The 16,540-nt window shown below is 48.8% G+C and overlaps 1 pseudogene across 1 annotated transcript in view; it reads left to right on the top strand.

Annotated features, from left to right (window-relative positions):
• Positions 1 to 16,540, top strand: part of LOC308311578 (sorting nexin-14-like) — a 31,040-nt pseudogene that overhangs the window by 7,965 nt on the left and 6,535 nt on the right. Inside the window, exons 12-23 of the transcript XR_013966268.1 lie at positions 269 to 349; positions 1,198 to 1,312; positions 2,237 to 2,383; positions 2,820 to 2,947; positions 3,665 to 3,726; positions 4,570 to 4,711; positions 5,319 to 5,522; positions 9,045 to 9,132; positions 9,376 to 9,476; positions 10,022 to 10,130; positions 10,588 to 10,628; positions 16,379 to 16,498. The product of XR_013966268.1 is annotated as a sorting nexin-14-like (transcript). The remainder of the gene's footprint in view (positions 1 to 268; positions 350 to 1,197; positions 1,313 to 2,236; positions 2,384 to 2,819; positions 2,948 to 3,664; positions 3,727 to 4,569; positions 4,712 to 5,318; positions 5,523 to 9,044; positions 9,133 to 9,375; positions 9,477 to 10,021; positions 10,131 to 10,587; positions 10,629 to 16,378; positions 16,499 to 16,540) is intronic.

Genomic DNA, 16,540 nt, shown 5'->3' with positions numbered 1-16,540 from the left:
ATTTACTATGAATTTTAGTCCGTCAGTCAGTCAGTCACTCGAAATCGCCATACACGGGAAAGTGATGACGTCATCAGGGATGGAGATCCCTGATGTCATGGTAAATGCCCACATATGGAGATCCCTGATGTCATCAATATTGGCCAGCAAGTACTCCACATCTGACCTCAAAACCCTTAGATCTCCATAATATGTTTAGTATATTATATATTTGAAATGGGAGTGATTTTAAAACAACAATGTGTTTTCTTTTTTTTTTTTTTTTCAGCCTGAGGAAGCCACAGAGCCAACTTCAGCTTTGGTGCCTTTCCTGCAAATGTTCTCTGATACTCGCTACGAAAACCACTCTGTGAGTAGCTTCTGCGTGTCTGCGTTGAACTAAACTGGCGGCCCGCGGGCCACATGCATGTTAACCCATTCTGACCTGAGATCAGATTCATACGAGGTTTCCACTGGACACACACACTGGTCTGATGAACCCATTCTGACCTGAGATCAGATTCTAAAAATGTCAGTCGTGCTTCGATTTTTCAAAAATAGCTAAAGCATAACATGATGCTAACACCAAAATGCCGTTCAGAATGGGTTAATATCAGAATACTGATATAGTATTGATTTCAGCTGTTACAATTCCAAACCCGCTTTAATTACTTCATGACTATAGTATTAACATGTTATTGTCTTTTTGTGTCCAATGTAGTTATGTCAACAGTTCATAAAGTCAACGTAACTATAAACTAAAAAAAAGGTTACTTTTCAGGATTAAAATAAAATAATAGCAACAAATTATTCAGGTTTTCAATTCAAATATAGCAAAAAATAGCTGATCTATACAAGCTTAAAACGCGTCGCATTGCCACACGTTTTAAGCTTGTAGATCAGATATTTTTTGCTACGATGGTAATATACAATGTGGCCCCTCTGAGGTGAGTGTGGAAATATATTGGCCCTCACCATCGTCAAAGTTGCCCATCCCTGAACTAAACCATTTCCTCCTCCCCCCTTTCGCACACCTGCAAGATTGGGATGAGCAGACGCAGATGTCTTTCTCTTTCAACTCTTCACCCCTCTCTCTCTCTCTCTCTCTCTCTCTCTCTCTCTCTCTCTCTCTCTCTCTCTCTCTCTCTCTCTCTCTCTCTCTCTCTCTCTCTCTCTCTCTCTGTCTCTCTCTCTCTCTCTCTCTCTCTCTCTCTGCAGGTGCTGAAGTTGGACCTGAAGGAGATCAGAGAGCAGCAAGACCTGCTGTTCCGCTTCATGAACTTCCTGAAACAGGAGGGGGCCGTCCATGTGCTCCAGTTCTACCTCACTGTCGGTACAAGAAACACTCCATTTTACTATCATTGCGAACGCAGTGAGCACTTACTATGAGACCTAGCAGATCATGTCTGTGCGTGCGTCTGTCTGTCTGTCCGTGTGTCTGTCCCGCTATCCAAATATGGAGTGTGTTGCATCAGCAATCACTCAGCTCCAGGGGCCAGGTCCACTCAGCTCCATATATGGGCACAAAAGGGGCCAGTGATTTGTTTGTTGTGGACCTGGCCCCTTTTGTGCCCATATATGGAGCTGAGTGCGTTCGCTTCCCGCGTTCGCGCGTCTTACTCGTTTGTATTAGGTTATACTTTCATACCAGGAGAGTTCACGTCTAATTGAGATCACAGAGTGCGTTTAACCACGTGAACCATACATACCAGTATAGTTCCTGGTGGCCAGGGGCCAATTCTTCTTATGACTGTCAGGGGTTGCCCTGTAGTTGTCGCCGCTGCCTGGTGGCGACAACTAGTGGAGGAAGTATGTATGAGGAAGTATGTCCAGTACAGGGAAGTTAGGGTATGGTTCAAGTTTCTTTTTAACCTGGTTCTGTTCTGTGATGGACAAGTGAACACCTGGCATAACGCATTGTTTTGAGAGTTCTGTGTGTTGGTTCTGGTTCTGTTCTGTGATGGACGAGTGAACACCTGGCATAACGCATTGTTTTGAGAGTTCTGCGTGTTGTCGAGTGCTCGCTCTCTTGGCACTGCAGAATCAACTTACGTAGTCTACTCAAAATTATGTCCTGCCGTGATTTACGTGGGAAGGCTGGCCATGTTCCAGCACAGAGTTTGAAACGTGTCGTGCCATATTTTCACGTCCTCCAAATACAAGTAAAAAACGACCCCAATGATTTGAAGTGTTGTGCTGCTCTTGGAACACATGGGTATATAGTCTGACTGTCCTGACCCCCTTATGTAACCCTTAGAGGAGTTCAACGTTAAGATTCTGTGCCCTGAGATGACGGACTCTGAGAAACGGGAGGAGGTGAAGAACATCTATGAGACGTATTGTTCGGAAGAGAGCGTCGACAAGATCCGCTTTGACCCCGTCGTGGTGGAAGAAATCCGCAGCGGTACGTAGAAAGGATATCGCCTTGCAGTCAGTCAGACTGCTGTGTTGGTGTGTTGCATTCTGTTGTGTTTAAAACACATTATGTGCCCTTTCATTCTTTCAAAATGAAATGATAAAAGAAAAGAGGAAAAAAGAAAATAAATAAATAAATAAGTAATACATTAATTAATTAATTCCCCAAGATGTGTATACAGACGTCCTGGGCACTGCATGGGATAGTTCCTATAGGACGTCTGTGGACGTCTTGGGCACATATTGTGTTAAAATGTTTTTTTTTTTGCAACATGAATAAGCAGATCAATACAGATGACGACACACCGTGTGTTGTGGTTATATGTATAAACATCTGCTTTACTTCTGTGTGTAGAGCCGTTTATATCACTCAACATTTCAAGAAATGGAGCCGTTTTCTGATTTTGTGTTCTCGTCCCCTGCAGTTGCTGAGGGCCCATATGAAGAAGTGGTGAAGCTACAAACCATGGCGTGTTGTTTATTTGAGGCCCATGAGCATGTCCTGTCCCTCCTGGAGAATGTGTTCATCCCCATGTTCTGTGACAGCGATGAGGTCAGCATCTATGGCATTCTATGCTTAAAGGACCACTTCACCACTTTTCAACCTATATTCATATGATAGGTCCTCACTAATAATCATGATAAAATGGCACGATTTGTCAGTCTGTGTCTCATAGGAGGGCTGTGGGCAGTTTAGAAACTGTCTTCCAGTGACATCATCATTAGGCACGTTTTTTTTAAACAATATTTCTTTACAAAAATGTTTAGATTTTCATTATCGTGAGAACGATGGCTTCCATTTTCACATTGCAACTTTTCAGGACAAGAAAGCCTGCCGTTTCTATTAGCTTGTATTCCCCACCGATGATGTCACTGTAAGACGGTTTCTGATTTGCCCACAGCCCTCCTGTGAGAGACAGAGCGAGTAGAAAGAAATTGCGCCATTTTTTCATGATTATTAGAGAGGACATAATATGAAGATAGGCTGAAAAGTGGTGAAGTGGTCCTTTAATGACAACTCATTTGCCCAGGGCACATAGCACACATGTTTGTGTGTGTGGCTAGTGGTTAGACATGTGTCGCATGTAAAGCAGGGTCGCTTGTGCGTGCGTGCATGGCAAAATTACATCGGGAGATTAACTGGAGAAATTCCCACTCGGGAAAGAGCAAGGGTTAGAAATAGAGAGGCTCCTGTGAGAAGGTTGCCTGCAGGTATACAGTATCATATGTCAGTATATGGATGATGTTCTTGTTCCATCTCCTTCTGCAGTACTTCCACCAACCCCTGAGACCGGCTGCTGTGTCTCCTGCCAAGAACTGCAGGGTGAGCAGGTGGGTATACCGTACCGCGAACCACAGTATTGTGAGTGTGTGTGTGTGTGTGTGTGTGTGTGTGTGTGTGTGTGTGTGCGTGTGTGTGTGTGTGTGTGTGTGTGTGTGATGTCGCTGACGTTTGTACTGTGTACAGTGTGTTTCTGACCACGTTGAAAAGATTCTCCATAATCAACTTATATATAAGCCCAATGTTATAAAATGTTCAATACATGTGGGGGGGTTTCAGGTATAGGACGGGCCGACGGCCCGGGGCCAGACACCAGAAGGGCTTTGCTTAACCCATTTTGGGCAGGGGACCCCTTTTGGTGTTTTAAACGTTGTTATAATTTAGCGTTTTGAAAAAGGTCTGCTATTTTTGAATAATCGGGAAAATGTAGTGCAAGTCTTTGAATATATATTCTTTAAGAGCGAACATTTTTAACTCAAATCTTTGCTTCTGGGGGGGGGGTCCCTGGAACAACATATTTTCAGATGGGGGGGCGGAGGCCAATTACATATATTTTTTGGGGTGCTTGACATGAAATATTGAGAACCACTGACATAGAAACACGAGGAAAAAAAGTGTATTTAAAATAAATAAAGAAAATTCAACGTCAGGCCTAAATGGGTTAATCTCACAGGCAGTCACGTCACATGATGTGACACTGTGCATTTGTCCTCGTTGGCTGGTTTCCGCATGCAGTAACATCATAGTAACAGTAACCGTTGATTTGTAGTTGATAACAAAATGTTGAGTTTAAAATCTTCAACCTTCAACCAATATTAATTTCCATGTCCACTCGTCAAACCACAAGCTTCTGTCTGTCTGTCTGTCTGAGCTCTTCTTTGTGTGACCTGCAGGTCGAGGAGGGGCGAGTCCTCCAGGGTCAGCCGCATCGGCAGCAAGATCAAAGGAGTGTTCAAGAGCACCACCATGGAGGGGACCATGCTGCCCTCCTCCTCCTCTGGGCTGGTGGAGGAGGAGGAGGAGGAGGACAATATGGTAAGACTGGCCTAGAGGGGACCATGCTGCCCTCCTCCTCCTCCTCTGGGCTGGTGGAGGAGGAGGAGGAGGAGGAGGAGGAGGTGGAGGACAATATGGTAAGACTGGCCTAAACAGGGACCATGCTGCCCTCCTCCTCCTCCTCTGGGCTGGTGGAGGAGGAGGAAAATATATCACCGAATAGTGTATGTAATTAATGCATTCAAAAGAGCCGAATAAATGTTTTATGGACCCATAATACCGATTATCTTTTAAGCCATAACCATTTATTTTGCCATAAATCAGGTAGATTTAAGGTACGGCCATGACGGCAATGGTAGGAAAAAAAAAAATATATATAATATTATTCATATTCGGGTATTCGGTTTTCGGCCCAAGAATTTCCTTTTCGGTGCATCCCTACTTTTTTTTTTGGTTTTCTTCTTCGTTCGGTATACACACCTGTGTATACCGACGTACCGTACCGAATGGCCCGTATAGCAAAATGGTTTGGTATGAAGTATGAACATGTGTATACCGTTACAGTCCTAGTAACTATGACTCTCTCTCACTCTCACACCCACACGCACACAAACACACACACACACCCCTCTCCCTCCCGCCCAAGGCAGAAGAGGCCATGATGGCGGTCCTGGAGGAGGACGACGTTCCCGACGTTCCCGGTGACCTCGTCACCACCGCTCCTCGTGACCTGTCCGCCTGGAGCGTCACCATCCCCTGCGTCTGTGACGACGACGACGACGGCGTCGACGCCAAGAGCGAGCCGGTTCCAGTGTTCTGTCTCATCGTGGAGCGCAACGACCGCAAAGCAACAGCAGGTCAGGGCCTGAGTTTATACTGATGGTTTCAGAGCAGCAGGTCAGGGCCTGAGTTTATACTGATGGTTTCAAAGCAGCAGCAGGTCAGCGCCTGAGTTTATACTGATGGTTTCAAAGCAGCAGCAGGTCAGGGCCTGAGTTTATACTGATGGTTTCAGAGCAGCAGGTCAGGGCCTGAGTTTATACTGATGGTTTCAGAGCAGCAGGTCAGGGCCTGAGTTTATACTGATGGTTTCAGAGCAGCAGGTCAGGGCCTGAGTTTATACTGATGGTTTCAAAGCAGCAGGTCAGGGCCTGAGTTTATACTGATGGTTTCAGAGCAGCAGGTCAGGGCCTGAGTTTATACTGATGGTTTCAGAGCAGCAGGTCAGGGCCTGAGTTTATACTGATGGTTTCAAAGCAGCAGGTCAGCAGGGCCTGAGTTTATACTGATGGTTTCAAAGCAGCAGCAGGTCAGCAGGGCCTGAGTTTACACTGATGGTTTCAAAGCAGCAGGTCAGCAGGGCCTGAGTTTACACTGATGGTTTCAAAGCAGCAGGTCAGCAGGGCCTGAGTTTATACTGATGGTTTCAAAGCAGCAGGTCAGCAGGGCCTGAGTTTATACTGATGGTTTCAAAGCAGCAGGTCAGCAGGGCCTGAGTTTATACTGATGGTTTCAGAGCAGCAGGTCAGGGCCTGAGTTTATACTGATGGTTTCAGAGCAGCAGGTCAGGGCCTGAGTTTATACTGATGGTTTCAAAGCAGCATGTCAGGGCCTGAGTTTACACTGATGGTTTCAGAGCAGCAGCAGGTCAGGGCCTGAGTTTACACTGATGGTTTCAGAGCAGCATGTCAGGGCCTGAGTTTATACTGATGGTTTCAAAGCAGCAGCAGGTCAGGGCCTGAGTTTATACTGATGGTTTCAGAGCAGCAGGTCAGGGCCTGAGTTTATACTGATGGTTTCAGAGCAGCAGGTCAGGGCCTGAGTTTATACTGATGGTTTCAGAGCAGCAGGTCAGGGCCTCAGTTTATACTGATGGTTTCAAAGCAGCAGCAGGTCAGGGCCTGAGTTTACACTGATGGTTTCAGAGCAGCAGGTCAGGGCCTGAGTTTATACTGATGGTTTCAGAGCAGCAGGTCAGGGCCTGAGTTTACACTGATGGTTTCAGAGCAGCAGGTCAGGGCCTGAGTTTATACTGATGGTTTCAGAGCAGCTGGTCAGGGCCTCAGTTTATACTGATGGTTTCAAAGCAGCAGCAGGTCAGGGCCTGAGTTTACACTGATGGTTTCAGAGCAGCAGGTCAGGGCCTGAGTTTACACTGATGGTTTCAGAGCAGCAGGTCAGGGCCTGAGTTTACACTGATGGTTTCAGAGCAGCAGGTCAGGGCCTGAGTTTATACTGATGGTTTCAGAGCAGCAGGTCAGGGCCTCAGTTTATACTGATGGTTTCAGAGCAGCAGGTCAGGGCCTGAGTTTATACTGATGGTTTCAGAGCAGCAGGTCAGGGCCTGAGTTTACACTGATGGTTTCAGAGCAGCAGGTCAGGGCCTGAGTTTACACTGATGGTTTCAGAGCAGCAGGTCAGGGCCTGAGTTTACACTGATGGTTTCAGAGCAGCAGGTCATGGCCTGAGTTTATACTGATGGTTTCAGAGCAGCAGGTCAGGGCCTCAGTTTATACTGATGGTTTCAGAGCAGCAGGTCAGAGCCTGAGTTTACACTGATGGTTTCAGAGCAGCAGGTCAGGGCCTGAGTTTACACTGATGGTTTCAGAGCAGCAGTTCAGGGCCTGAGTTTATACTGATGGTTTCAGAGCAGCAGGTCAGGGCCTGAGTTTATAATACTGATGGTTTCAAAGCAGCAGGTCAGGGCCTGAGTTTATAATACTGATGGTTTCAAAGCAGCAGGTCAGGGCCTGAGTTTATAATACTGATGGTTTCAAAGCAGCAGGTCAGGGCCTGAGTTTATACTGATGGTTTCAAAGCAGCAGGTCAGGGCCTGAGTTTACACTGATGGTTTCTCAGTCTGGCCCTCTGAGGCTCCGTTACAACTGACCCTTTTGTTTTAGCTGAAAATACACATCATGTTGGTCAAAGTAACAACGAGCAGTTCAACGTTTCAATCATTGGTCGATGAGTAAAAGGGGTGGGGCAAAGTTAGGCTAATAGAGGGTATATGCGCGTGACATCATCAAACCAGGAAGTTATGCAGGAAGGCCTACTGAGTGGCAAAAAACTACTTTCTAAACAATGTTTTTTTTTATTTTTTTATCCCACAATTTTGTAACCCAGTTTTTCTTATCACCCAGTGCCAATTATCTAATGTAATCCTGGGCGCTACACTTCCTCTGCCAACCTGAGGGGGCAGCGGACTGACCTCATGCCTCCTTCTATGCATGAGGAGTCCAAGCTGCTTCTTTTCACCTGACAGAGGGGAATTTCCCCGGCCGGACGTAGCGCGTGGAAGGAAGGAAGTTATTCCGACCAGTTCCTTTCCCCTCCATCAGGCGCCCCGGCTGGCCAGGGGGAGGCAGTTTAGAGACCAGGATTACTGGGGACACGGGGAGAACATGCAAACTCCACACAGAAAGGCCCTATCGCCAACATTAGCATTAAACAATGTTAAACTCACTTTGCATGTTGCTTTGCCACTCGATGTGCCATTCACTTTAAGCATGCACACATACCCTCTATAGAAACCACACAGAGGACAGGATTAAGCAACACCAATAGGCGCAAGACAGACATCATCATCATCATCATCATCAGTTTTCAAACCGCGGTGGAGATCATGGATTTCACAATGCCACACCAGACTTTCTGGTTCATGCCATCATCCCTTACAGTTCCTGCTTACTGATGCCTCATGTGGCCCCTATAGCGATGACATCAGGGAACGACAGTTTTCTACCTCTGGTCCGCCCTGAGGCAGGATTCCAGAGAAGAAGGGAAGATATAACCCCCATAGCACTTACCCTACTTCCTTAGATAGCATTTCTGTAGACTTAGATAGCATTTGATACAGACTTATAGCATGTTATGTAGACAGCACTAGAATTGCATTGTATATAGTCATAGCACGCCATAGTACATATGTATAGCATAGTAGTATATATGTATAGTTTCATTATATAGATATTCCACTGTTACTTTCTTAGCTTACGCATGTTTCATGATAAATGCTTTTATGTGATGTATTCCCATGCTTTTGTTCTTGCTTAATGTAAGTCGCTCTGGATTAAGAGCGTCTGCTAAATGCCTAAATTGTAAATTGTAAATTGTGGGAGGGACACAACAAAGACAAAAGGTGGCCAGTGTGAAATGGAATGGACCATATGGACAGCACACTGTCACTCTATGCTTCAATTAGTGAATGAATCAGCACCACCGCTAAAGACCATACCGTCTGTATGTTTGTAGCTAAGCCATGCAAAAGGGATAGTGTTGCCATTTAGCATTTTGTTCTAACCACACTTTTTGTTTTAAATCACATGATACATGGAACTTTGTCTGATACGTCTGCTCTGTGCTTGTGTGTGCAGTGGGGCGTAAGGCTGAGAACTGGTGTGTGTACAGAAGATACACAGAGTTCTATGTCCTTGAATCCAAGCTCACTGAGTTCCATGGTAGGTAGTTTGGCAAACGTATCACTTCCATAATGTTTTATGGTAATTCATCATACACTTCCAACAAATGTAACTATTCCATAAATGAAGGCTGGGAAAAAAACACTTTCTTTCCCAGAACTCGGACACTATTCCCATGATGACCATAGCAAGCCCAGCACTTCTATAGCATGTACTATATATTTTAGTGTACTACACTGTACACACAGTCTTCTGTGTAAAATTGTTATACACTCTTCATAGGGCCTTTCCCAGACGCGCAGTTGCCGTCCAAGAGAATCATCGGGCCGAAGAATTATGAGTTCCTATCATCGAAACGGGACGAGTTCCAGGAGTACTTGCAGGTGGGAGTCTAAAACCCTTTTATTCTGTATCTGACAGGCATGCTGCAGGCTGGCATGCTGCAGGCTGGCATGCTGCAGACAGGCATGCTGCAGGCAGGCATGCTGCAGGCTGGCATGCTGCAGGCAGGCATGCTGCAGGCAGGCATGCTAGGCAGGCATGCTGCAGACAGGCATGCTGCAGACAGGCATGCTGCAGGCAGGCATGCTGCAGACAGGCATGCTGCAGGCAGGCATGCTGCAGGCAGGCATGCTGCAGGCACATATAGGTCTGTAAATGAATAAATTAGATGAAACCATTTTCTGTGCATCTACTGTGTGTGCAGGGAAGTGAACGTAATTTAAAACTGGCATACATGATTCCATCTGTATTTAAATTGTACCCATCATTTATTTATTTTTAATACAATTACTTGTTCCATAATCTGGGAATACAGTTTTAGTTGCCTGTGCCTTTGACAACATCAAAGTAACTAGTAGTATACATGAATACATACACCAGATCAGTCAACAAACAATATAAATAGCCGTGTGGGTTCTTCTTGCAGAACCTTCTGCAGCACCCAGAGCTGAGCAACAGCCAGCTTCTCGCTGACTTCCTTTCCCCACATATGGAATCTCAGTTCCGGACCAAGAGGTTACCTGATGTCAACCTTGGTAGGTTATGGGGCTGCCTGGTGTTGCCTAATGGGACAGACACTACTTATCCCAGTACTGTTTGTTTTGTGATAACCTTGACTTAACCCATTTAGGCCTGACCTCAACATTAAAAAAAAAAAATCTTCTAAATCCTCCAGTTTTCTGAAATAAATATGATATAATATGAGCTTGTAGATCTGCTATTTTTCAATAGCCAAAGTATAACAGAATGCTTGAAACACCAAAAGGGGTTATTCACTGAAGCCCTTTTATATTCATCATACAACGAAGAGCTTAAATAGATCCACAAGCTCACTTGTTTTACTTTTTTTTTTTTTTTTTTTTTTTACTGTTTTTGTTGAAAGTTGAAAGTGGTTAACGGTGCAGAAAAAAATACGCCAAGCAATGACACACAAAACTGTGCCAAATGAAGGATTGCTGAAATCTTGATCTCTCGATAAACGTTGTTTCACAGGGAAAATCTTTAAGGCTGTGCCCAGCAAACTGATAATAGAGGTGAGTAAAGCATTCTTAACCCATTCTGACCTGAGATCAGATTCATACGAGGTTTCCACTGGACACACACTGGTCTGATTGACATTTTTTTAATCTGATCTCAGGTCAGAATGGGTTAGTCGTTCTTCGATTTTTCAAAAATAGCAGACCTACAAGCTCGTAGCGTGCCACTCGGTGGCGCGCTATGAGCTTGTAGATCTGCTTTTTTTCAATAGCTAAAGCATAACATGATGCTAACACTAAAATGGGTTCCCGTTCAGAATGGGTTAATGAGTGTGAGTATGTGCTGCTCGTGTCCAACCGCTGATGTGCTGGTTACATTGTATTATACTCTACCACACAGATTGGTTAAAATAATGTTTTATTCATTACAATAGCTTTAATCACATCAAACCCATTCCTGCATGTCACCGTGCTACTAACAGTCCCTAACGTGCACAATTCCACAATCTCCAAATGCTATATAAGAGTCTGGAACTATACACCTCCCGGATTCCGAGTGACGAAGCTACCATTTCCGTTCACGAAAATATATTTTAAAATATCTTTACATTTTATTTTATTTCCATTTCTGCTAAGCAGCAAGCTATATATTCTTATAGATGATTTATATTTATATTGGGATACATTTGCACGACTCATGATAGTTCTCCAGACTGTAAGTGTATGATGGAAGCGTTTGAAAATTGTGGGAGACAACCGTCTGGCAACGCGAGACTAGCTACAGGCTATACTGTATAACGGAGGGTTACACTCTCTGTAACCCAGGTTCTCTGAGTGGAGAGACTGGCTCTCCACTACATATTATTCAATATGTACGGGAACTGACCCGACGGGGCAGTGTACATGGATATCTCTTTAAGACACATCCTCTATGGTGGCCCTGCGCAGATGCCAATCAGCGGGCTATTTAAGCCCCATCTGTGCAGAGCCACTTCGATTAACTTGATTGACACGAATTTCGGAGCGGCTCTTTTGTGGAGAGCCAGTCTCTCCACTCAGAGAACCTGGGTTACAGAGAGTGTAACCCTCCGTTCTCTATCGTGTTCGAGACTGGCTCTCCACTACATATTATTCAATATGTACGGGAACTCTCTAAGACACACCGCGAGGAAATAAGCAGACCAGCTGCCCCCGCGGCAGCCCGAAGCAGTTTACCCTGAATTCAATCAGAGCCTATAAGTGGTGAGTGCCCAGGCCGTAGCCATCCCTGGCGCCAGCTCACCAATGTGCTCCAAAACCCTTGGATAAGAATATGATGCTCGTGGCCTAGGTGCAAGACGCAACCTAGGCCCAGCTGGCCCAGCCAGACGCTGTGGCCAGTCAATAAAACTCGTGGCCTAGGTGCAAGACGCAACCTAGGCCCAGCTGGCCCCCAGACACTGAGGCCAGTCAACAAACTCGTGGCCTAGGTGCGAGCCGCCACCTAGGCCCAGCTGGCCCCCAGACCCTGAGGCCAGTCAACAAACTCGTGGCCTAGGTGCAAGACGCAACCTAGGCCCAGCTGGCCCCCAGACACTGAGGCCAGTCAACAACTCGTGGCCTAGGTGCGAGCCGCCACCTAGGCCCAGCTGGCCCAGCCAGACGCTGCGGCCAGTCAACAAAACTCGTGACCTAGGTGCGAGCCGCCCCTAGGCCCAGCTGGCCCTGACAGATAGTGAGGCCAGTCAACAACTCATAGACGCTAAGGCCAGTCCAAAGCTACTGCCTGGAGCCCAGTACACGCTCTGTGAACTGGGTGCTGGCTGCCACGTTCACACAGTAGAACCTTGTGAATGTGGAGGGCGTCGACCAAGATGCTGCTGTGCAAATCTCGGACAAGGTCGCGCCTCGCCACAGAGCCCATGAGGCCGCGAGGCCCCGAGTCGAGTGTGCCCGCACCCCTGACGGGGCTGGCTTGCCTGCCTGTCTATATGCCTCCCGGATGGTTTCCACTACCCAGTTAGAAAGCCTAGCCTTCGAGACCGGCTTCCCGAGGCAGTTCTGTCTATAACAGACGAACAGCTGGTCCGTTGTCCTGAGGTCCTGCGTCCGCTGATGGTACGTCCTCAGGGCCCTGAGGGGGCATAACAGAGCCTGCCCGCCCGTTCCCCCTTCTCCTTGTGAGGGGTTGAGCGGGCGCAACTCAAGGGACTGACTGGCTCGAGACCCAGACCAAACCTTAGGGTGGAACGCAGGGTTCGGTCGCAATATCACCCCCGCCTCCTCGGGCAAGAAGTGGCAGCACTCCTCATGCACTGACAGGGCATGTAGCTCACCTATTCTTTTTGCGGATGCCATTGCCAGCAAAAATGCGGTCTTGCGGGAGAGCCATTCCAGCTCCACCGTTTCCAGGGGCTCGAACGGCCCGTGCCGCAAGGCCGTCAGTACCACCTCCAGATCCCAAGGGGGGGCTGTCGGCCTACCGTGCGAGGGATGAGACCTTGTGGCGCCTTTAAGGAACTGATTAATCAGGTTGCAACAACCGTCTGCCAGTTTACGGGGCCCAACCCGGTTCGCCTTTATGGCCGCCACCATGCCTCTCAAAGTCGTGGGAGACTTGCCTGCCTCCAACCTTTCCTGGAGAAACGAGAGGATGTCGCAAGCCCCACAAGAGAGGGGGTCCACCTGCCTCGCAGTGCACCATACTTGGAAATTTTCCCAGCGGTATGCGTACACCCTCCTTGTAGATGGAGCCCGGGCTTCCTGCAGAGTCCCAACCACCGATGGAGGCAACCCCATGGCTAGGAACTCGGCCCTCTCAGGGGCCAGGCCCAGAGCTTGAGTCCCTGGGGAAAGGGATGAGCCAATACTATGGCCTGCAGGTCTCTCTGTGCCTGCTGAGTGGCCTGCCGATACCCCTGGGTCATGGTGGAATACACCCAGGGGTCCGCCCCAATTGTCCCCCGGAACAATGTCTGTTCCAGGGGGCGGCGAGAGGGGGCTGAGCCCCCCCCACCGTCAGGAGCGAGCATGGGGCGCCCGGGGCCCTCTGCCCCGCCCCCGTGCACGCCTCTGGCCTCGGCCGGACCTGCCGCGCCGGAAGGAGTCCAACTGGCCCCTTAGGTCCCCTGGAGCGTCATAAGTCGGTCGGGGTGGCTCTGCCCGTGGGGTCGTGCCACGCTGGCTGCGGCCCTCCTGGATAGCCCCCGACACCTCCCTAGCACACTTGCGGGCCTCCTGGGCCTGCTGGAGCAAAGTCATGGCACTTGGCCCGAACATGGCCGATGGTACCACGGGTAGCTCCGTCAGACATTTCCTGTCAGCCGCTTCCAGCTTCGACTGTGACAGCCAGAGGTGGCGCCTTGCCACGCAGAGCGAGGCAAGCGCCCTGCCTGATGCCACCGCTTGCTCCTTCATTAATTTGGCCACAAGCGCCGACACCTGCTGCAGCTCAGCCGCGAGGTCGGGGCTTCCGCCGTCCAGCTGTCTGGCCAGACCGCGTTGGTACAGGGCTAGGATCGCTGTTGTGTTGGCCAGTTGACCCTGAACTGACAAGGCTCCGTGCACTTTGGTCAGCATGGCCTTGGTGTCCTTTGTGGCACCGGCTGGCTTCCCCAGAACTGAAGTGGCAGGGGCGATCAACGCCCCCAGGGCCTGATCCAAGGCCGGTGGTGGGCCACAGCCGATCCTCTCCCGGCCTTGCACATTCCCCAGTCGCTTAACTAGGCCTGACCAGCGATGGGCCTCCGTCGGCTTTTGGAACTGCTGGAGCACTAGGTCCTCCACATCTGGAAGTAACGGCACCGATAGGGGCTGGTCCCCCACTTCCTCGTCGAACCGGGAGGTTCTCTGTGTCCGCCCTGAGGGCAGCTCCACCCCCAAGGCCTGTGCGGCCCGAGCTATAAGCTCAAGAAGGGGGGAGGGGTACTGCTCTTGTTCCTGCTCCTCGTCCGCCTGTGCCTCCTCCCCCTCCTGCTGCCAGGGGGGGAGGTCTTCTTCCCCGAGATCATCGGGGTCATCCCCCAGAACATCAACATCCTCCTCCTCCGACCCAGCCTCCAGATGCACCTCCTCCTGGCCTACAATGGCAGCAGGGTGCTGTGGAGCCGGTGGGGCCGATATTGTGGCCGTAGGGCGCCGCAGGGTTATAAGACGCCGTAGAGCCGGAGGAGCCACCACTGTGGCTGCAGGACGCCCCGGGGTCGTCAGATCTAGCGGAGCTGGTGGGGCTGACGAAGCTGAGGCTGACGGCGGTTGCCTCTGCCGCTGGTTGCCAACGGCAGTCTTTAGCCGCTTGGCCCGAGGCTGCTGGGCTAAAATAGCCTCTGCCGGTACCAGAGAGAATGATCGAGCCCTGGCCTCCCTCACTCTAGCCGGCAGGATGAAACAGTTCATGCAAAATGCCGGGTCCAAACTGGCCGTGTGCGCATGGTCCAGACCCAAGCACAGCATGCACCTGTCATGGCCGTCCTCCATGGGCATTTTCACCGCACACACCGAACAGGTGTGCACTGGACTGGCCATGTTTATCTGTTTCCCCTATGTACCTAAATATATATAGCTGTGTGTTATAATCTACATATACGTATATTCATATACACATATATGTCCATATACTTATTTAATTATTATTTAAGTATATAGACATGTATTATAACTTCATATATTTAATCTATACATATACAATCTATACGTATATATATAGACATATAATATGAATGTACAACTATTTATTTAGTACCTGGATAGGTATATAGATAAGTATCACAAGTATACTATCTATATATATATATAAGAGTGTGTTGTGTGTATAAACCCACTTATATAGACGGCCGGGCAGACTGTACGACGAGAGTGGGTGCAGTGTTGTATTTGCACTAGAACCCCTCCCCCCCGCCGCCGTGATGACGTCGACGCGGAAGTTGGAAGTTTGTTATTGTTTACCCTCTGCCGTGTGGTCTGACCGGGCCGCGGTGCAACGAACAACGGCCGTAGATGGCCTCAGAGTACGCCGACTGGGTCAGCTCCTCTGGGTTCTACCCCGCCGATCGCCGCCGCGGTGTACAGCCGCGATGATAGACCCGGAGGTCTCACCGCTTCTGCAGCCAGGGAACCAAGGCTCCGCCAACGTGGTCGGCTTCGCACTTGGCTTTGGCCACACCGAACGCCGTCTCCTAGTTTCCCCCAACGTGGTCGGGTTTCGCTAGGGAACGGACGCACGGACCGAACGCCGTCTCAAGGTTTCCCCCAACGTGGTCGGGTTTCGCCAGGGAGCGGACGCACGGACAAGCTGAGGCTTCCTCCACTGTCTAGCGGATTAGGCCTGCAGCTTGTTGCTGTTGCTGTTTTTTTTTTTTTTTGATGGAGCTACGCGGCGCCCTGAGAGGAGTCGCGACGACCGGCTCTCTTCTTACCTAGGTAAGTGGACTGTGCCACGCAGCTGTTCTAATATAGTCTTTATGGATGCGTTTCCAAACTGCTGAGATAGCCTACGTAACGTCTGCTCTCGTGGAAATCAAAAGATCGAAGTGGCTCTGCACAGATGGGGCTTAAATAGCCCGCTGATTGGCATCTGCGCAGGGCCACCATAGAGGATGTGTCTTAAAGAGATATCCATGTACACTGCCCCGTCGGGTCAGTTCCCGTACATATTGAATAATATGTAGTGGAGAGCCAGTCTCGAACACGATAGAGAACCAGGTGGTTGCCTCTGACGACTATCCACACCCTTGAGCATAGCATTTTGTATAGAAAATAGAACTCAAATCGTATAACATAGACTGATACTCTGCTCTGTTCCCCCCCCCCCCCCCCCCCCCCCCTCCTAGAAAGGACAGCATCTGGAGCCTTTTATTAAGTCCTTCCGCAATTCCTGCAAATCTCCCAAACCCAAACCGAACAGTCCTGAACTCACCATCCTGAGCCCCACCTCAGGAATTGACAAAAGGGTTAGTAATCATCAGATCATTGTTTAATATGTTAAAGATGGA

Source organism: Protomyctophum bolini (genome assembly GCF_963924005.1).
Source record: "Protomyctophum bolini genome assembly, chromosome: 24".
Lineage (NCBI taxonomy): Eukaryota > Metazoa > Chordata > Actinopteri > Myctophiformes > Myctophidae > Protomyctophum > Protomyctophum bolini.
Note: the sequence above shows the minus strand (reverse complement) of the source record. Positions and strands in the feature narration are given on the sequence as shown.